We start from the raw sequence: 21,486 nt of genomic DNA on the forward strand, positions 1-21,486 counted from the left end.
AGGTGGAAACAGGGAGTGGTGTGTTTAATTAAAGAGACAAGAAAAAAAAGAAGAGGCAAGGAGGAAACTTAGAAGAATCCTCAGAACCACACCAGTCACACTGATCAAAGCTAGCGCATCTCCAGATGGATGAACCTGGGGTATCAAACCTGCAAAGTAGCCAAGATGACCTAAGTCAGTGGACAGAAGACCCGCCCACCCTGCCCAGTGTCCTGCGAGATGTAAATGCAAATGACTCAGGGAAGATCTACAGACATGGGGCCACAGCTTCTGAAGCCTCTGTATGAAGTGACATTGTTCCCACATGTCCAGATCAGAGCATCACCTCCATGACCCAGTCTGAGGTTCATTTGTGGCTGAGAAATAGTGTTGTCTACATCCAGGCAGCCTAAGACCCAAAGGGGGTGGGTAATCCTACCTGTTCCTGAACAAGTAAGGAGTATGGAGAGGAGAAAGGAGGAAAGAGGGAATCAGACCTGCACTGGCTTCAGGTCACAGCCAACTGGAAGCAACAGCGAAAGTGCAGGAAAGAACAGGTTATCCCTGTTACCTGGCTTATACTCATGGAGATTCCTTTTCCCTGCTGACAGCCCTGCAGATGAAATGGCACAAGAATTCGGGAGGGAGACAGCAGACAGACCAGCTGGTGAGTAAACATTATGCTGTGGTCCCTTGTGAATCTAACCTCTTTCTTGCCATGTTTTCCAAATATCAATAGGCTTGAATGAATTTGCTTCTTGAATTAGCAGGGAAAATAGGACTCTGTGTTGTAAGGGCTCCCCACACACACACAGGCTAGGAATCGACTTCATGTACTCTCTTGATTCCCTAATTTAAATATCTGCAAATTGAATTCATTCAGAGAGAAAACTGGGCAGTCAAGGAACTGTCAAACCCACATTTTACATCTTCACTGGCTTTCAAGAGTCCTTCCCTCCAGTCTCTTATTTGCCCTCCTCAGAGGAGTCTCTTGTCCCAGCAGATTATTTACTTGGGCCTCTTGCTAGGCAGGACTCCTCTTCAGGCGATAAACCTGGGAAGTTCAGTTTTAGTTCAATTTTTAGTTCGATTTTACTCAAGACACATTATTTATTTCAGAAACGAGTATTTTTCATGAGATAAAAATAGAGAATGATCAAATAAGTTATGGGTTACTCATATAGAATCATTATCCACCATATTTTAATGCAGCCATTATTTTTTTAATCTAAAATTTTTTGAGGTTCATACTCAAATGCACAAATCTTCCTGTACAGCTCGATGCACTTTGACATGTGCATACACTCAGGTAACCATCCCCTGGATCAAGATACCAAACATGCTTGCTAATAGTGTTTCCCCTTCACCTATTTCACCCATTCTCCCACCCCCCAACCCCTATGGCAACCACCAGTCTGTTCTCTGTATCAAGATGCATTTATTGAGCAGTTTCTGCATGTTGGTGTTGGACTAAACTGACCCAGAAGAATCATAGTTCTGGTAGAGGATTATAGTTTATGAGCAACTCAAAATACATGAACAATAACAGGGGGGTAAGGAAGTAAGATATTTAAAAAGTGTGACATGGAGATTTAGAAATGTCTGCATTTAATGTAAAAGGAAAACCACATATATGACATCAAAGGCAGCAGTCAGCTATTGAATGTCTACCAAATGCCTGGCTGGGGATGGGGCATCTGGGGGACAGTGGGGGATGGCATGCCCCTGCCTTCTGCAAGCTCTCAGTCCTGCTGAGCAGAAAGACAGGTCCACAGCCAACTCTAATATGAGGTAATATAATTGGGCCCTTCACCCCAAAAGTTTCTTCCTTTCCCCCTATACTTCTTCCCACACCTACTCCTGCGCCAAACTCCACTCAGGCTGTTTCAACCAGTTCATGATTCTCAGCCAGGAGATGAGGGAAGAGATCATTTCAGATGATTTACCTGTATCCTGAGGGAGATTTATTGGTGACTCCACCCTCTCGGTGACTCAGAGGTAGAATTCAAACTGACCTCATTAGAATCCAAATCCCTTTACGAGTTTTTCTTCAGCCCGGCCTGGCAATGAGTTTGGGGTCCTCAGAGACCAAGGGTGAATGGTGGCGACTGCCCGCTGCTTCAGGCCCGCCGCATCCCCAGAGAACCCACAGCCTCAAGATGAGTTTCAGAGCAGGTGAAAGAGGCTTCCGGGGATGTGGTTTGGAGCAGAAGAAAGGAAAGGGGCAATGCCAGATGAAGCACATGAAAGAGGAAGAATAAGGAGGGAATGAGGTCAGTGGAGAGAAATGGAGGTTAGAAGTGAGTCTGCTGGTGAGCAGACGCAAACCTCCTGCCACTGGGCTCTGAGAGAACTTCCGCAGGGCAGGGGCACTTTGGTGGAGGGCCTTGGAGGCCAGTGCTAGTGATGCTGCATGTGTTCAGGGTGTCTGACAGCCAGGGAGGAAGAGTGGGAAGGGAGGCAAGGGAGATTTGGGTACAAGAAGCAGCCCAAGCGGGGAGTCTCAGCTGAGGGAGGGCAGGAGACACCAGGAGCTCAGTCCGAAATGTGGCTGGGGTGTGGAGAGCACGGCAGGATGGGAGAAAGCAGGAGGATTATCCTTGGGGGGAGTCCCAGGCCCTCCAGCACCTCTACCCTGGAAAATCTGTCTCAGCCGCCTCACCCCAGCATTTCAGAGTGGGTCTAAATGTGAAGTTTGATCCAGACATACCTCCAGCAAAGCCCTTAGCATTTTGGTGTAGGGAACAGGCAATGGCCTGGAAACGGGGAGACGGGCTTGAGGGAGACCAGCTGTGAGACCTTGGGGAGGTCATTGTACCTCCTCACCCTGAACTCTCCTCTGTGAAGGCTGGTCTGCCTCCCTGTGGGTTTGGGGGGGCACGGCTCACATTGGGTGCCACACATGAAAGTGCTTTGTAAATGGAGAAATGAAAACATATGTAAGGGATTCCACCTGTTGCTCTCCTCTTCTTCCTCAGTAGACAAAGTGATTTTAGTGGTGGCAGTGGGTGGGCTGACCTTTGGTGGTTCACAGTCATTAAAACTGCCCGGATCTTCAAGCTGTTCTGAGATGCTCTAGAACTTTCCTTCCTTACAGCAGCCTTTGTGACATAAATCCCCAGAAATGGGTCCTCTAGCATAAGCACCCCCATGTCCCGCAGTGGAAAGGAATCAAAACAATGGGGCCATTATGGTTCTGTCATTCAGCTGACACAGCTGGAGATTGGCCCCTGTAAAGCACAGTGGTTAGGGGCGCAGGTGCTGGAGGACTTCCTGGATCTGAATCCTGGCTTCACCACCTAGCAGCTGTGTGATCTTGGGTGTGTAACTTAACTTCTCTGAGCCTCAGTATCTCATCTTCAAAACAGGGATAACAGTAGCACTGGCTTCATAAGGTTGTTGTAAGGACTAAATGAGTTTGTGCCTATGAACTAACCTGTAACTTGGATCAGTGCCTGGCTCACAGAGCTCAATGAACGTGAGCTTTGGGGACAATGATGTTGAAGATATGTGATGGTGATAATGGTGATGAAAAGCCTGATTTGGTGGTGGTGAGAGTAGCGATATTGGTAATGATAGGCTGTCAGGCTTCCAAGGAAGCTCTCTGCCCCTTCCCAAGCATAATGATCCCTTCCACCCAGCATTTCTTCCCAGGAACCCAAGCCACTTGACACACACACACATATACACACAATGTATCATCAAAGCCAATCTTGTAATTACAAATTACAAGACAGTCAGAGCATTGGATGTGAATTTAAGAAACATAGGTCAATCACCCTGGGGTCCTCTGACTCATTTCATGTCACCAGAAGAATCCCTCATCCCTGAATGACTCACCTTCTTTCCCTCTCCTTAAATGGGAAGAACAATGCTTGCCTACTCTGTCATGGTGCAAGAATAAGTGGGTTTATTTTGTTGGACAGCTTTGAACTTGGATGAAAGGAGCTACTTAAGTACAAAGGAAGAGGATAAGGTATTTGGGCAAGGCGCTAAATTAAGACTAATCAAGATTACTTTTTTATTATGTTTTTATGGGCCTAGCTTGGATAAGTGCCTCAGGGGTGTGTCACCTGTGCCCAGATACCTCTACCACTTGGGAGAAAGGGCAGAGGGGCAGTGGGCAGGAAGGGAGGGAAGAGTGTCCCAGTCTCTGATCTTTAGAGAGCCTCCTCTGTGAGGTCTTGATGCCTCCCAGGCAGATCAATGCTGTCTACACAGACAGTGGCCGACAGGTAATATCTGGGCTTGAGAGCCATTGAGGCACAGTAACCAGGAGCTGGTGCAAGCCTTCTCCCAAGCTTAGGGCTTAGGACTGTGGTCCCCCTCATACCAGGTTGGACTGGACTTAATAACCATCAGTTGGACTTTGCAAATATCTTAGCAAGTTCCTCTGATTCAGAGAATTCATGGAGCAGAAAGGTAAGGCAAGAACTAGTTCCTAGACTGGGGCTTGTTGGCTTCACTTTAACACGTGTAGTGTCACTGATGAATAAGACCTAGAAAGCAGAGAGTCATAGAATTTGGGGGCTAGAAGACCCTCCACAGCCCTCTCATCCAGCTCCGTCAGACGCCCGAGTAACCTCCTCACATCCCCACCAGGTGGTTTAAAGGCCCTGCAGAATGCCTCCAGGGATGGGGAACTCACTGTTTCCCGTCTCTGGCCGGCTCCAATGCCGCTTTCTGGACAAACGTGCTGTTCTTAGACAGCTACCTAGGTATGGAGCTTCTGGCTCATGTATTCACTGTCTGTAAGTTCCAAGTGGGCAGCGTCCAGAAGGACTTGCCGGTGGAGCCTGTGGGGGAGCTTCGATGGCTCAGTCTGGCCATTCCTAGACGGACAGTCTGACAGGCTCGGCAATAACCATTATTTCATGTGTCCAGAGTTTTGCAGTGTAAAGCAGAAAGGTGCTGTCTTGATGGGATGAGGGATTCCTCACCCACAGGATCTATCAGAAGAGTGAGGCCAACCCTTTCTGCAGTGTCCAGCCAATCAAGGGCTCCCTCCCCAAAGAAACTCCCTAACCTGAGGTTCTCTGCCTTGACTGTGCATAGAATCACCTGGAAGTCTGAATAAACCGGACCGCTTTTTCAGAAAGTGTGGAGTGGGGCCCCAAAATTTCCATTTCCAAGAAGTTCCCAGTTAATGCTGGTACTACTGGGTAGAGGACCACACTTTTAGAAGCACTGCCCTAAACCTCATGTTTTATTCTTTTCCCCTTTGAAGCTTCCAGAGTACGGGCTTTGGATCTAGTTCAAAGAGACTGGGGTTCAAGTCTTGATTCAGCCACCAGCTGAGAATAGTAACAGCTGCTCCTTCTGTGCAGGGTTTATATGGGACCCTGTGTCACTATGTCTGGAAAGCCCCAGCACAGCACCTTGCTTATAATGGGCATGTGATCATAAAGCTTACTTTAAGTTTTCTAAGGGTGTTGGCAGAATCTCTGACCTGAGCTTTTTCCATTGCACAGGGACCAGTTGGCTTCATCCATATAAAAGGAGGATTTTATGTAGTGTCTGTACAATGTGTGCTTTTCCTACGTATGTATATAACAATAATAGTGTTATACACAGCAGTAATAGTATAACTCCATTCAGGTTTGGGACCTGATTCCCATGTGTGTTAAGCATGTGGGAGGGGGTCTTCCCATACTAACACCAAGCAAATTTCGAACAACAGCATGGTGTCCGAGAACTTAGTTCTGATTATATCTGCCCTGGAGACAGCACCAAATTCCCCAGGTTAAGGTCTCAGTCCTGTAAGACTGCCCTCCACCCCCGACTCCAGACACAGGTCACAAATCCCAGTCAGTTACCTGTGCTTCTGACCAACCAGCTACAGATTGGAGGTTCCAGCGACCTCCCCCTTGGGTTTGGTTAATTTGCTAGAGTGGCTCACAGAACTCAGGAAAACACTTTACCAGTTTAATAAAGGATACTGTAGTAAAGGATACAAGTTAACGGCCAGATGAAGAGATACATAGAACAGGGCCCGCAAAAACAGAGCTTCTATCCTTGTGGAGCTTGGGGCCAGGCTTGGTGGCACTTGGAGGCGTCTGGTTCCCCAACGGGGTAAGTTCTCCCAAGCCGAGAAGCAGGAGCCCAGAGAGCAGAGGCTACAAGCCCTTCCCAGGGGGTTTGTGAGGGCTTCATTGCATAGTCATGATTGACTAAATTATTGGCTATTGGCTGATTCAGCCTCTCCCCTGCCCTTGGGTGGGGTCCAAAAGTCTCTCATTAACATGACAAAATACCCATTTCACCTTTAAGACTGCAGTGTTTTCAGAAACTGTGGATGAAGACCAAATATACCTGGGAAATATGTATTTAGTCACCTCAATGACCAAATATGGATTTCTTATGACTCATATCATAGTCTATTTTAAAAGCTCTGTGAATCTGTCTGTGAATAAGCTTGGTCGGGTCAAGAGCTGGGTAGCTCTCATGCGTGCTGTGGCCCTGCACTGCCATTTGTAACCACAGTGCCCACTGGCTTTGCCATCTCCCGAACCACCCTGGTGAGTGAACCATGCCCCCTGCTTCTACAGGAATGCTGGCTCCCTGCAACACTGTCAGCATGGAGAAACTGAGAGAGGCAGGCACTGGGCTGTTTATGCTGCACAAGTGAGGTTTATTGAGAAAAAAGAAACAAGGTTACCTGCCACATCTCAGAGAGACCAGGAGGCAGTGAAAGAGAGGGAATGGAGTATGGAGGCACCTTGAGAGAGGAGACATGAATCCAGGGGCCAGGGCTGAGCTACTGGACTGGAAAGCCCGACAGCAGAGAAACATCACCTGGCTTCAATCTCCTGCCCAGCTGGCTGATGAAGTTAGCCTTGGGCAGGAAGCCTGGAGAGGGGGGCCACGGGGGCTGCAGACGTCTCCCATTGTCCAGTACCTCTAGCAGAGGAGGTATGTCAGCACTGAGGGCATGAACAGGGCCCCCAGGAGGCTCAAGGAGGCCCCGAAAGCCAGGGAGTGCAGGGGCTACAGGCTGCAGGGGCTGGGCAGGCGGTGCTGGAGGCCAACGTCCTGCCCGGGCAGCAGGGGAGCCTGAAGAGAAAACACAGGTGTTTGAAACATTGGTGTGAGACGTGCATGAGAGACAAAAGTATATAGACACTTTAGAAGTGGAAAACCAGAGGGATCGAGGACCTTAGAGGTCCCTCGAGGCCTTGAACGGGGCAGCGACCTGCCCGGAGTCCACAGTGGAACTGGAATAAGAGCCCAGGGTGCCCGTGTGCCGAACCAGGGTTTCCTCCTGTGGGGAAAGGAACATGGTGGAGAGAAAGGTGGGCTGACCTGAGCCAGCCACCCTCCTAACTTAAACACAGCCCCTAGTCTTGTTCCTTGTTGCTTAACAGGGTATACTGTCCATCTGCCCCTTTTCACAGCCCTGTGAAGGGATTACAATGAAAGAATTGGTGCAAATGCCTTTAGCAATATTTTTAAATGCTGAGTATGAAGACTCCCTGCTCCTAGGATATTCTTCCAGAGAGAATTTAGCAAAACCTAAATTGCACTGAGCCCAATATTTTGTCCCCTGTGGGAGTGATTTGCCTCTAGGAGCATAATGTGCTCAGCACAATGGATGGCAGAAGTTGAAAAGCTCCCACATGCCCTCCTCTGCCCCAGGTGGCTCACCACACTTACTAGGTAGCTAGTTTGTCCCCAAAGATGGGGTCTGCAATACCACCCCCTCCCTTTAGGTCATTCCCAATAAGAGGTCTCTGCTTTTATATGTGACTTGGACACAAATAGCAACAGGGTACATACTTGCAGTCCTCACTCTCCAGAAGGTTCCAGTACGTGGTGATCTCGCCCTCCAGCCGGGCCCTGATGTCTAGCAGCACCTGGTACTCCTGGTTCCGCTGCTCCAGGTCAGTCCAGATCTCAGATAGCTGCTCCTCCACATTGCTGATAAGGGTCTGAATCTGAGCCAGCTCGGTGCTGAAGCAGGCCTCAGCTTCACGCAGGGAGTTCCGCAGACAGCCTTTCTGCAGTACCAAAGTGGGTAGCAGGCTAAAAATAATGGATCCCAGCCCTCAGGTTCTTCAGTAAGACCATAATACCCCAAGACATTGCCAGGCCGGAGACAATCCAGCTCCCACTAGCAGTCTTCCCCTGGGTGATCTAAGAAAGTCCCAGGGTTCTTCAACAGAGACCTTAGGGTAAGTCTGCAAAACCTTCCTCCTCTGGGTTAGGTTCATTTCCTCAGCATCCACCTCTAAGAAAACATTTTGCAAAGGCCGGAAAGTTACGGGTTAAGCTGTGCCCCTGGTCTGTGTTTACGTGAGGCATGTACAGAGCCCAGCAGCTGCTCACAGGAGGGGAGCCAAGCTGAGTCCTCCCTGCATGCCCAGGACTCACCAGCGCGGGCTGAGCCTGGCACTCCACTTCCAGGGCGTTCACGGGGCATCGCAGCTCCAGGATCTCTGACTGGCAGCACTGCGGCTCCTCGGAGCAGGATGTGGCCTGCAGGCTGATGCCTTCAGACTGAAGCATAAGTGCAAAGAGAGACAAGGCCACCTCCCTGCCCAGATGGAAGCCAGGGTCTCTCCCTGCTCTGCAGCGCCGCCCTCACCTGAGCTTGGAACCGCCGCTCCACATCACAGAGGTTGGTCTCCACCATGGCACCACACCTCCTCCAGCACCCTGCTCAGATCCACAGTGGGCTCCGTGTCCAGCTCAATCCAGAGCTTGTCCCCCAGTTGGCACTTCAGAGTGCTCACTTCCTGCAGGATCAGAAGGACCAACACCCTATGTGAGAAAGGGTTTTGCACAGAGCATCCAGCACCTGCACTCCTCCCCAAAAAGCAACAGGAGAGGCAACCCCACATACTCACTGATGGGAAAGGTCTGCCCAGGGTCAATGGCAAGAGCCCATTGGACACCTTCTTAAATGCACACAGCAAATCTTTGGAGATGAGAAACACCCAGTCGGCCACCTCCCACAGAGTCAGCCTGACTCACACCCAGATCACCCCTTTCTCCTAAAGCCCACTGAGCCCAGGTGCTAGTCCTAGAACCTCAAGGTAGGCATCCTCCCTTTCCTGCCCCCCAATATCCCCCATAAGTCTGCAGCCACAGGGCCTTAAGAGCTGATGGTTGCTCTCAAGACAGAGATGCTCCTTCAGGGACTCCTGCTGGGCCTCCAGGCCAGCCTTGGCCAGGCTCAGGTCATCCAGAAACTTGTGCATCCCGCATGTGTCTGCCTCCACCACCTGACACAGGGAGTGCTCATTCTCGTGCCTTCCATCACAGGAGATGTGAGGTCAGCAAGATGCCAAGACAGCCCCTCTCAGCTGCCCCCAGTCCCACAGCCTTCATCACCCTGGGTCCTCATTTCCTCACTTGATCAGCATTCACTGCGTTGGATCATGTAGCTACAGAACTCATGGTCAGGACAAGTATCATTATGCCCGTTGACTATGGGAAACAGGCTCAGAAATAATAACTGGACTATCCAGGATTATAATATCTTGTTTAATAGTAAATACATGGACTCAACCTTCATGTTCAGACTTCAAATGCAGTATTCATTCTGCCCCAAAGGAGTCAGCCAGGAAAAAGAATGGCTTTAAAGTAAACCTTCTGGACCTACAGTTTGATACTGAACTTCTTGGATTAATTATTTCACATTTTTTGCCTTTTTCATTAAATTCAATTGTACCTCTTGATACCAAGGAGCTACAGTGATAATTCTTCCCTCTGATGGATTCGGCCAAGAGTTAGTGAGTCTGTCGATGACCTATGTACTGACAGTTTCTTGCAATGACTTGATTTTGTTTCTGGTTACACATGAAACCCTCTTATCTTCCAGACATGGGGAAAAAATTACATAGCACATACCAATCTAGACTACACATCCTCTTTGTATTAGGTTAAATTATGGTTTGGAGAAGAATGAGGTGGATACTTATTCATTGATTCATTCATTCCTCTAGTCAGTAACGATATTTGAACGCCTACTTTGGGCCAGGACTGTGATGGGCCCTTGGAAGGAGAACGGAAGAGTGGAGTCACTCTGGGCCTTCTTCCAGCCTGACTTACTTGATTCTAAAGTCAACAGCAGCCAGCGTGGTGGTGTCAGTTTATACAGTCATCCTGGTATTCTCAGCCTTGCTGCCCAGGATCTGAGGTAAAGCAGGAAGACAGTTCATACAGAACACCACACTCTGGCTTCCAGAGCCTCATGTGGTGTCTACACTCATGCCCAGAAGAACCCAAGACCCTAAACTCCTTGAGCCCTCAGTGGTTTTATGACAGTCAAGCCCTTCTGCCTTCCTCAGACCCAAAATGCCCCACCCAGACTACCCCAAACCTCACCTTCAGCTGGAGCTCCTCGGTGGCCCAGAAGTAGCTCTGGCAGCCCAGGCACACGCTGGACTCCTGGCATTTGCTCACCTCCTGGATCTTGGTCCCCAGCTCCACACTGTCCTGCTGCAGCTGGCACACCTTCTCCAGGCAGGTGACCAGGTGGTCATTCAGGACCTGTATGGTCACCTTCTCATGGCTGCACAGGTCCCAATGTTGCCGGAAATGTTGCAGGTGCCTGGCAAGGGGCGAGTGGTGTGGCAGCCATGGGGCAGACAGAGGCTGGGTTGGCCCGGAGGGGTGGTCCCCACACAGACTCTTTGGGCATGTGCCAGGGGGGCTGAGAGGCACAGGGAGGCAGCCTTGGCCTCTGCCCCAAGCTGACCCCCAGTGTCAGTGGAGGAGATGGACATTTGTTGCTCTAGGAGTCTTGGTGCTGCCCAGAGAGTGGGATGTGCTGATGTAGGAGGGGGTCATGGTGTTGGGCTGAGGCTGCACAGGAGGTTCGGAGCAGCTGGGAAGGCCAAGCACTGAGTCTAACAACCCACCTCCCTCCTAGGCCTTTCATACCCCACCCGGGGCTTTTATACCCCACTGTCGGCTTAGTGCTTTGACCTCACTGACTGATTCCCCACCTGTGTTTGTACCGTCATCCTGTTACTCTGCATTGAGTTTATCATTAAGAGTTCCTCACCTAATTAAAGAAATGTTGGTGAATTTGAGGAGCCTCCTCTTTGATATCAGACTGGCTGTTGGCAGGAGGTCAGAAACTTTCCATTTTTTTCAACGAACGAAAGTCCTGTTAGCCATTTGATGTTTGTACCTGGGCTGGGGTGGCCTCCTTGTTGATGTGACTATGCTGGAGGTGTGACTATTTCTGCTGGTCATGATTGGAGTGGCAGGAGAGGTAAACCCCTGTGCCTACAGTGTTGCCCTCCTGGGTTAAGACTGAACCAGTCTTCACTATACAGGCAAGAAACTGGTTCTTGGTTGGTAGGTATTATGGTTTTTGGTTATCAAGAAGTCCTACATTTCTTCTTTCCCTAACTGTTTGCCTTTCAGAATCACTCTCGAGGGCACTAAGACTTTAATAAGTTCATTCATTCAATGTGCATCTCCCGGCACATCCCCTATGCGAGGCACTGGGCCACACCCCTGACATATAGTTGGCTAAGCCTGAATGTTTCTGTCCGTCAGGAAGCAACCACAAATTGGGTACCCATGGACGTTTTAAATAGGGTGTCTGCAAAGATCGTTAATATGAGGGTGGCCTTGAGGACTATGCCTGGTCAGACCTGGAAAGGTGAGCTCAAGAAGCCAAAATCGAACAAAAATGAACAATAATCTTTTTGAATCCCAAATAAGAACTTGGCTATGAAACTCTTACAACACTGAGTTATCAGTCCCTCCCCCTCCCTACTTCCTTGATTCTGAAGTCCTTTGTAGAGCACCCACCATACATGTGAGGAGACAGAGCAATAAAATTGTTTAATCCTTGCTACCATCCTGGGAGATGGGGATTCTTATCTTAATTTTATAAAAGAAATAAATCAATAGGGCTTTGAGGACCAGAGATGGGAAGTCACTTTTCTAAAATCAACCCCATTATAAAATAGCAAAGCCTATTCTCAGTATCGGAGTCTTTTGACCCCAGAGTCTAATCTTTCTCTCTTCACCTTGGCCACCACCACGTCCCCACCCCACACCCCCCCAAAGGAAAACAACTGTGTCACTGCCAGAACTAAAAAGAATGATACGACCTAGAAACTGGCAAGAGTTGAAGTTCGAGAGAAAACATCTGATGCTCTATCTTATTCTTTGTCTCTCAGGAAATACAGGTGTCAGGGAGCCGAGGCAACAGGGCGGGGTTTCTCCACGCGGGAAGGCTCCCAGGAGAAAGCTCTGTCCCCAGAATTATTATGCTGTATCTTGCACCCCACTAGCTCTTGGTATCAGGGAACCAAGACAGATGACTGCCAAGGTCCCAAAAGTTTTCTCTCAATATTTGTGGCAGGAGATAGGTAGGCCCTAGGACCGAGGAAGAACAAATGTAGAATAAACCATCCACAGGGGTTATAATCAGATCTTTGAGAAAATCAGTATTTACCAATACTCTGAGCATTGAGCAAAACTTGAACAGACATCTCTGTAGGGACCAGATGTGTGTATGTGAAACAGGCTACTGGAGTTACATTGAGAAGAAATAAAGAATTTAAGAATTCTATCCAGATTGGATTTCCCAAGAAAGGTAACTAGCGGTCAGCTCTGCCTGAGGATCACCCAGAACTGATCAGTGAATAGCCCCTTATAGACACTGTAATCAGAACACGTCAGGCCAGGCCATCCCAGCCTCAGAGGCCCCTGGGTGCCATCTGCATGGTTACATCTTCGAACACCGTTTGGTTTCTCTCTTCCACTCACAGCAACAAGCTTCTCTATAAACCAGAGAACTAGACTTCTAAAGTCACTCTCTGACTTGCTCAATAGAATCCATCTTTTAGCCTTGACCTCTGGCAAGATTTATTCCATTGGCTAAGACCCATTATTTCTTCCATCTTAAAATACACACTTGTGACTTCATAACTTCACTACTGAAGCTTTCTCTATCTAGATGACGCTCCTCCCCGCTGAAGCTCTGTCGTGGTCCCAGCTTGGGCTTCTGCCTGGTATGCTGTTTTGCATAATGACACTCACGTTGCATATTCCTCTGTGAAGTAGCTTGGTTCCACGGATGTGTACTTTTTTCAAAGAGATAAGTGTGGGGTGAGGATCCTTGCCTTCAGACCTAATACTGCTTTCCTTCTCGACCCTTTAAAAAAGAGTCCCTGTGGTGCTTGGTGACCAAATATGAGCCAGGTTCTGTGACAAGCAGCGGTAGAGACAGAGTGTGAGACACGGGAGCCTTCTGCCCTGCTTCACTTACCTGTGTGCCCCAAGTTCTCGGCACTGATTCTGACTTCAGAAATAGCAACCTCTAGAGGCAGGAAGCCTACTGCAGATGGAAGTGGGTTGCTATGGTCTTGGGAGGTTATTTTCAAACATGTTTTTCCACATGGGTGTAATGCAAACAGCAGGAGAGGAAGGTGGAGTTGCAGGTTAGCACCTGGGAATTGCGCCTAACCCACAGCTTACCTTTTCTATCCATGGCTGCCACCACAGGAAGGTGCGTGGAAGCTTCCAGGGGTTTGTACCCTGTTTGGGAGCTTCACCCATCACAAACTGCTGTGGATGCAAAGACTGAAGACAACTCCTGTATGTGCAGCCTCATACTACCATGTCTCCTAGGCATTAGGAAATGGTGCCAAAGAAAAATGTAGGTCAAGAAAATCACGAAGACTGTTACAAGAAGAGGCTGAGCATATCAATTTATTATTCTGGGTATGCAACTCTTGAGGCTTTGATGAAGGCAAAGAATACATGCTTTTATTTGAATTAGATAGGATTTGGCCATTTGACTTCTTAGATACTGCCCCATAACATACAAGGTATATTCACTTATCAATGTTATTTTCCACCTACCATGACATACTGTAGACACTAGGAGTTCATTTGTAAAAGACACGGTCCCTGCCTTAGAGTGGAGGAGACATTTGTGATGCTGGTTCAAGAGGGGTGGTGCTGCCCTCATTCTGAGGTCTTTGGACGTGTCACCACCTTTCTGCTCATCACTCCATTGGTGGCCCAGCGGCAGATCCAAGTTGAAACTAGCTTTCTTTTGCAACTGTCTAGAAAAAACCTCCTGTTTTTTTCTTTGTCCTTACATTCGTAACACTTCTGACAGATTCTAGCTCTACCAAGTTTTTTAAGCCACACAGCTCTCATGTTCTCTTATGGGAAATGAGGATTATAAAATCTTCCTTAGGAGTCACTTGGGAGGATTCACAACCCATAAAGTGGAGTTTAGTGGCTAATGAAACTAGTTTTAATAAGATAGCACAAGGCCATAAGACCTTATCTGCAATTCTGAAATTCAAATCATTCTGAAAACCAAAAGCTTTCTCATAACTCATTTGTCTTTAATAGCATTTATGCCACTTAGTATATCTAGCCATATGCTTCACGGCACAATCAGTAATGGGTTTGCTGCAAGGTCTTCCCTCCAGCTGTCGGAGGCCAGGGGGTGAGAGCACTGGATAGGAGCCCAGGCTGGGGGCTCTGTGAGGGTCCCCACCTTTCCGCCCCTCATCTACCTACCTTGGATGAAGGCCAGGATTCGATGTGGAATCTGATGTACAGTTGAGTCTGTGAGGGTAGAGCCACACCCCTGTGGTATGTGGGGTCCCGTCTGACATGTCCATCACCTGCAGAGGAGAGGCGTTTACAGAAAGGAAAGAAGCACTTCCTTCAAGGGCTCAGCTCCTCCTTGGTCTAGATGGCCAGAAGTCGAGCACCTGGAAAAGAGCTCCTGGGAGCATAGGGGCTGGATACGATGTCCAGCACAGAAAGAGAAATGGGAGCTCAAAAGGGCAGGTCTCAGACAAGATCACTTTCCTTGTAAAACCATGAAAATGAGACAGGTGTGCGTGTCCCACAGCAGACTCTGCGCCTGGTCCTCAGAACCCACCATCCGTAGCTCCCCTCTGGTATCCTCAACTGGGGCGGAGCCTCCTCTCAGCCACCCACCCTCCACCCAGGGACAGGGAACCTGGGGTCCTTTATGTACTCTTGGCCAGTGTCAGAGTGAGATAAGGCTCCTGAGTCCTGGCCATGGTACTCAGGGACAGACCCCCACGGGCAGGCAGGACCACATTATTTGGCCCCTTCTCCACTCCTGGGAGAGTCTCCTAGGGCTGACAAGGCAGGATTAAGGTCTTGTTCTCATTAAAGGAGGAGGAGTTTCAAGGCTCTGCTCCCAGCACTGCCACTCACCAGCTGGGTGGCCCAAAGCAAGTCAGCAAGCTCTCTATGGCACCCTGTTCCCCACTGAAAATGCCAGCTCTGGAACAAACCATGGCTTTGAACTCTTGAGCACATCCATAGTTTAAAAAACATTGGACCAGTGCCCAGTGAAACTCAGTGAAATAACCTGACAGCAGTAGACACACTCAACATGCAACTTCATTTATTAATTTATTAATTTATTCATTTACTTTATTGGCCAGGAACCAGAAGAGATGCCATTTCCCAGGCACTACAGAAAGAAAGTGGCCCCACTGAGGAAGCAGGAAAGTCAAAATGCAAATCGAAGTTGTGAGAAGCTGCAGAGCAGCAGGGGTGCCCCACCTTCGAGATGAGCCATTTGTAAGGTAGGCTTCAGCCTCAGTTAGTCTCTTGCTTCCCGCCTCCCTCTCATCTGCGAGGTCCCCGCCAACTCCGCCGTGTGCAGGATCTGCTGCTGGGCCAGCAGCCTCTGGGGGTGACGGGAGGAGCGCCATGTGGGGCCTGAGGCATGCAGGTCCTGAGTACCCTTGTGTGGGGCCTGAGGTTGTGGCACACGAAGTGCAGGCATTCGACAGCACAGACACACACACACTCCAGTGCAGAATAGGAAGAGGAACGTGCCACCATGTGGTGCTCAAATACAGGGCTGGGGGTTGTTCAAAGGGAGCTTAGATGCCTCCCCTTGGAGTTAGCCCCTAGAAAGATTTCCAGGACGTGGTGGCATCTCACCCGGGTTTGAAGCCCAGCTAGAATTTGGCCATGCAAAGATGAGAAAGAGAACATAAAACATGTGAGTTAACATTTTGCAGGGGACAAACAATTTTCAGAAGCACAGGATGTGTGAAGATGAGAGAGAAATGAACTAAAAAAGAACTAAGGATCCCCATATGGTAGCCTTGAATACTACTGTCACTCACTAGGGGGTGAACAGTGGTGTTCCTTAAATGAGGCAGGATCGACTTGTGAAGAAAGAAACCCCTGTCCTGACTGGAGTCCTCCCATCATGCCCTCAGCAGCGGTGCTTGTTGAACAGAACGGGATGTAGGAGCAAATGGTCGCTGACGCCAGAGTTTATTTCTGGCATCTTCCGTTCAACTCCAGGAACACTGATGGAATGCTGCCCTGGGCCACCACTCCGCTTCTCCTACACTAACACCCACTCCTCTTTCCTGCCATTGTTGCCAGAGCTCCAGGTCTCATCTTACATTTTGTTGCAGCTCCTCAAGTTCTCAGAGTGTGAGTAGTACCTGGAGCACCTGTCAGGCACCTGCCATTTGCTGCACTGCTGCATCTTAACCCCAGCTTCTCATTCTCCTGCTCCCACGACTGCACCTTCTGTAGGTAGATGGCCAGTTGGTCATTTGGCTGCCGCATGCTCTCCTTGATGCCACTGAGGAGCTTTCAGTGAACCAGCTACAACTGCCTATGTTGGTGGGGAAATTGCTGGTTGCTGGCAGACAAGCGGGGCAGCCACTAGAAGGGTCAGGCTGGGCTGGCCATGAACCTCAGCTCTGGGAAGATGGCTGTGGGATCAACCACTCTCTTTTGGGTGGGCCCAGAACAGTGCTGATGGATGGCTGGACAGCCACTGAGTACAGAGTCCTTTGACAGCTTCTCGCCACAGCCTGCCTGGACCTGGGAGCCTTCAAGTAACCCCTTGCACAGCTTTAAGAGCAAGGGTTTCTGCTACAGCTAGAAGCCATGGTCCTAGAAAGCTGAGCTGCAGATGGGTTACAAGGGCAAAGCCCAGAACTTTTATCTACCCCCTGTGGGAGCAGGTGCCATATGCAGGTTTCCCCTGAGGCAGCTTCATGTCCCCTGCCACCAGAACAACCTTCAGTCAGTTATTTCAGCATCCACAAGGAGCTCCCAACCTCATAAAAGAGAGAGAGAACTGCCTTCAGACTCCTGTTACTGTCCTCTGTAGCTGAAAGGGATATTTCATGTCATCTCTGGAGATGCCCACAGAGAAGGGAAGCTCCACACCTGAGTCACCACCTGGCATCTCTCTGGAGTGGCATGGACATTAAGATGCAGCAGCCCTCCCAAAGAGGGAGAGCTCACTGAGCATGGGGGCCTCCCGTCTCATGGCAGGAACCCCAGAGACTGGGCAATAGAACAGAGGGATGCTAAGGCATTTGCACTGAAGGAAACTTCAGCGGGTGAATTCACCCCGCTCCTGCTTCAGCTGGAGACGAGAGAGGGCTGTGAGCTCCTGAGGGACTCAGAGCAAGCCAGCCACAAGCCAGGACTGGGACCCAGTGCTCCTGACTCCAGTGCATTCTTTTCCCTCTACATCAGACGTCTTCTATTAAAGGGCCAGGTAGTAAATATTTTAGGTTTTGTAGGCCAGACAGTCTCTCTGCACCATGACCACTCAGCTCCACTGTTGTGGCACACAGCAGACACAGACAATATGGAAGCGAATGGGCGTGGCTGTGTCCCAGTAAAATTTTATTTACCAGAACAGGCAGCAGCTGGATTTGACTCATGAGCTGTGGTTTGCCAACCCCTGCTCTACACAACAAGCGATGAGGCCTAGAAACTGGATCCCTCAGAGCACACGGGGAGACCTTTAGCCTGCTCTGGAGTCAGAGGGTGGAGGCAGAGGAGGGCATCACCAGGTGGACTCCAGAGCTGGACACTGGGCCTCGGACACTGGGCCCTCCACTGTACCGAGGCTTTTAGACCAAGACCGGAAGTTCATTCAGATGCCCTTGAGCTTTGGGGAAAACGAAGCTGCCCCTGTAGTCCTGTCACTGCTGCTGCCATTGTTATTTCTGCAACTTGGGCATCAAATGGCTCAGAAAAGCAACTCAGCTGCCATAGTCACTAGAGACAATCAGAAGACCAGGAATTTGCTGCCAAGGCAGATTTCCTTTAATGACAGTCACTGAGCGCTTGGCAACATGCCAGGCATTGTGATCAGTGTGTCACATGCATTCCATCCCAACAGCTCTGTGAGTAGGTAGAGTCACCCCCACTTCCAAAGGGGAGAAGGAGACTGAGGTGCCCAGAGGTCAGAAGGCTGGCCAAATCCCACAGCGTGTCAGGAGTAGAGTCGGGCTTCTAGCCCAGGTTTTCTGAAGCCAAAGCCCTTGATCATTTCCATAATGGTAGGATGTTCGTTGGTGTATTTGGTTACTTATTTATGGCTCAGGGCGAGAACTTGAATAAACTTCTCTTGATCAATTGTTCAAAAAGATAGGATTCAAATGATCTTAGGAACATTCTGTTTAGCAAAATTGAGCCCACTGCCTTCATGCACTAAAGTTTATGAAGTTTTATGAAGCCCGAAAAGAATTGTTTTGTTGTTAAAGGTTTTCCCAGTTGTCCCTGGCATATCTTTTCTTCATCTTTCCCAATATAGCAGAGAAAGAACCATTCAGTGCAATACAGTCCACAGACCACCCGGTCTCCCAGTCACCGTGTCTGCTACCTGGGCCTTTCTCTCTGGAAGCTGTAGCCTTCTGGCCATACTTCCTGAATGTGGCTTTGCCCTAGTGGGGGCCTCACTCCTGCTTCCCCGAAGGGGCCTTGCTCTCCAGCAGTGAGAGGCAGGCATGAGGCCACCTCTTTAATGACCTCAGGGAAAGTTGTCTTTGAACCATAGGTCCTTCCTTTTCCAATCTCCACCCCTGCTACTTGTGGGAGTTTCTTCAAACATCAAACATTCCAGAGGTTTTATTAGTTTACCATGGCTCTCCCTAAGTTTTCCTATAAACCGGAGTTAAACCCAGATGCTTTGTTATGAGGACAGAGTTCCTCTGAGATTCATCATGTGTGTAGTGCTGGGTCCAGCTTCCAGGAGGTCCTGGTGCTGGTGGGCATAAACATTTCCCAAAGTCTATGCCCACGGCTACTTCATCCATCAAACAGGAGAGATGGACTGGGCTGAAGAAGCGCTCACAAGCCTCTAGCTTGGAAATACCATGTGAACGCAGAAGATGATGGCCATCTGTGTCCAGCAGGGGGCAGCACTCCCAGCTCTGGGCTGTGGGGCTTGGTTCCATATAAAAAGCTTTAACAGGCATTTGGGTGGTCAGACAGGTCTTGGCAAGTTGGAGTGACACACAGGTGTGAAAACAGGAAACAGGTTGACCTCACTGGACAATATGTTCTAGGGGAAAAAGGAGTCTGCAGAGGTCTCCAAGGGGCCCAGAGCCTGAGCTCTGCGCTCTTACTGACTCAAATGCTCTAAGGATTAGAAGATTCTGAGTTTGGGTGTTACTAGTCGTTTTTTAAAGAGGAACTATATTCCCAAGAAAGAGTTTCAGCATCACAAGAGAAAATGATTCTATTCTTAGGGACATGAAAGAAGGGGAAAGGAAATATATTTATTAGCTTGAAGTAGTAGTAAATCTTGGTGCTTGGAGAAAGCATAGAGTGCTCAGAGAGAACTCCGAGACTTGGCATCAGAACACTTGACTTCAGTTCCCACCTGTCGGTTGTGTGTCTGTGAGCATATCTTTTCATCTCCCTGGGACTTAAATTCCTCATCTGTAAATGGGAGAGGCTGGGCCAGACCTTCTGTTAGGTTCCTTGTGATTCTGTCCATTTAGGATAGCACTTTCCAATAGAACTTTCCAGAATAATAGAAATATTCTCTATGTGCATTGTCCAGTATGGTACCACTAGCCACATATAAGTAGTGAGCACTTGAAATGTGGCTGGGGCAACTAAATAAAATTCCATTTAATTCAATTAAAAATTAAATAGCCACATGTAGTTAGTTGCTACCATATTGGACAGAACAGGCTTGGGATTCTAGAACCAAAGATTTGGTTCTGTTCAGTCTATTGTGTATACCAAGCTAAGCCCAACTGAGTAGAATTGGCTGGTGGATACAGCAGCTTAAGTGACAGAGAAAGATGTGTTTACGGGACCACTGAGTGAGGTCTTATTTGTTAGTTATCTAAGAGCACATGCTCTTGAGATAGCAGAGACAACCAGAAACATGAGCAAAGAGAGCAATTTGCTGGCAATGAGAGATGGTTTCTAAGAGATGGGATCTAGGGCACCCCCTGCACATTCTAGACAAATTCTGCACAGGGGCTGACATTAAGGACTGCCTGCTGGTTTGCACTCTGCTGTTAGAACATCCAGTTAGCCAGAAGCCCCTCTCCCTTGGCATTCCAGCTCATTGAAATGTCACCACCCTCCCCTGCCACCCAACCAGAAACTACAGCTGGCTAAGCAGTGTTTGTGTCTCCTGTCAGGCTCATGACCCTGTCTGCCAGACATGCATGTGGGATCATGTCCACAGAGCCCCAGGCAGCTTCAGGATCCAATCCATTCCTCATCATTTCTTGGCAAGTCCAGAGGTTAGATCCTTATTAGAAATATCACCTCAGCTCATTAAGGAAGAACTATGTGTTTGGAGGTAAGGTTCAGAAAGGTATCCAAGATGCCTGTTTCTGGCCCTGTCTACTTTACCTGCCATGGCCTATCTTCCCAAGCAGGTCCTTCACTGAGTTCCTCAAATCAATACTTTATTGTACTGTTCCCACTGTCACTGCCTTTGTTGTGACCCCTTTTGCTTCTTGCACACACTATTCAGCCACTGTCTCCCTGCCTCTCAGCCATCCTTTTTACACTCCTTGGTAAAACTTCTAAAATACACTCCAGTCATGTCACCCTTGGGCTCAAATCCTGCAGTAGCCTTCCCAATGCCTTCAGGATGGAGACATGGCTCTTCATGGGTTACCTAAAGCCTGACATCTTCCTACCATTATTCCCACTGGACTTCTACAGGGACCTGCTGCTCCAGCCAGCAAGCCACTCAAGGCCTCCTAGGCATAACTTCTGCTTTCCTGAATACCCCACATACCTACACCTTTTGCTCTATAGACATCCTGTTCAACCTTCCAGGCTCATCTCAAATGCCATCAACTACATGAAGCCATTTCTGCTCTCCCAAGCTCGTACCTTCTCCCAATATTTGTCAGTGTGTACTCTTTCTAGGAGGAATTTGGCAGTGGAGTGGAGTGGTGAGAATAATACTGCAGTGGAAGCAGCTAGAACTGGGTTCAAGTCTTTGTCCTTGCATGTAACTTGGGCAACTGACCAAACCATTCTCCGTTCCTCAGTTCCCCATCTCTAAAATGGACATGATGCTTACCTTACAAGGTGGTTGTGCAAGCTACATAAGCTCATTTATGTAATGTGCTCAACTCAGTGCCAGGTGCCTCACAGGTGCTCAATAAGTGGTAGCAATGGTTATTATTATTTATTATTATTATCATTAGACCGTTACTGAGGAAGCATGGGCCTTACACACACTGACTCCCTCTCTTAATTGTAAGTGTC

At 48.8% G+C, this 21,486-nt stretch overlaps 1 long non-coding RNA gene and 1 pseudogene across 1 annotated transcript in view; one reads left to right on the forward strand and one right to left on the reverse strand.

Moving 5' to 3' along the window:
• The window catches only part of LOC140849144 (uncharacterized), a 23,964-nt gene continuing 2,478 nt past the window's right edge, over nt 1-21,486 (forward strand). The window contains exons 1-2 of the long non-coding RNA XR_012130769.1: nt 1-646; nt 15,399-15,542. This is a non-coding gene — a long non-coding RNA (uncharacterized lncRNA). The remainder of the gene's footprint in view (nt 647-15,398; nt 15,543-21,486) is intronic.
• LOC108393321 (keratin, type I cuticular Ha7-like) lies at nt 6,604-10,773 on the reverse strand (annotated as a pseudogene).

Source organism: Manis javanica, chromosome 4 (genome assembly GCF_040802235.1).
Source record: "Manis javanica isolate MJ-LG chromosome 4, MJ_LKY, whole genome shotgun sequence".
Lineage (NCBI taxonomy): Eukaryota > Metazoa > Chordata > Mammalia > Pholidota > Manidae > Manis > Manis javanica.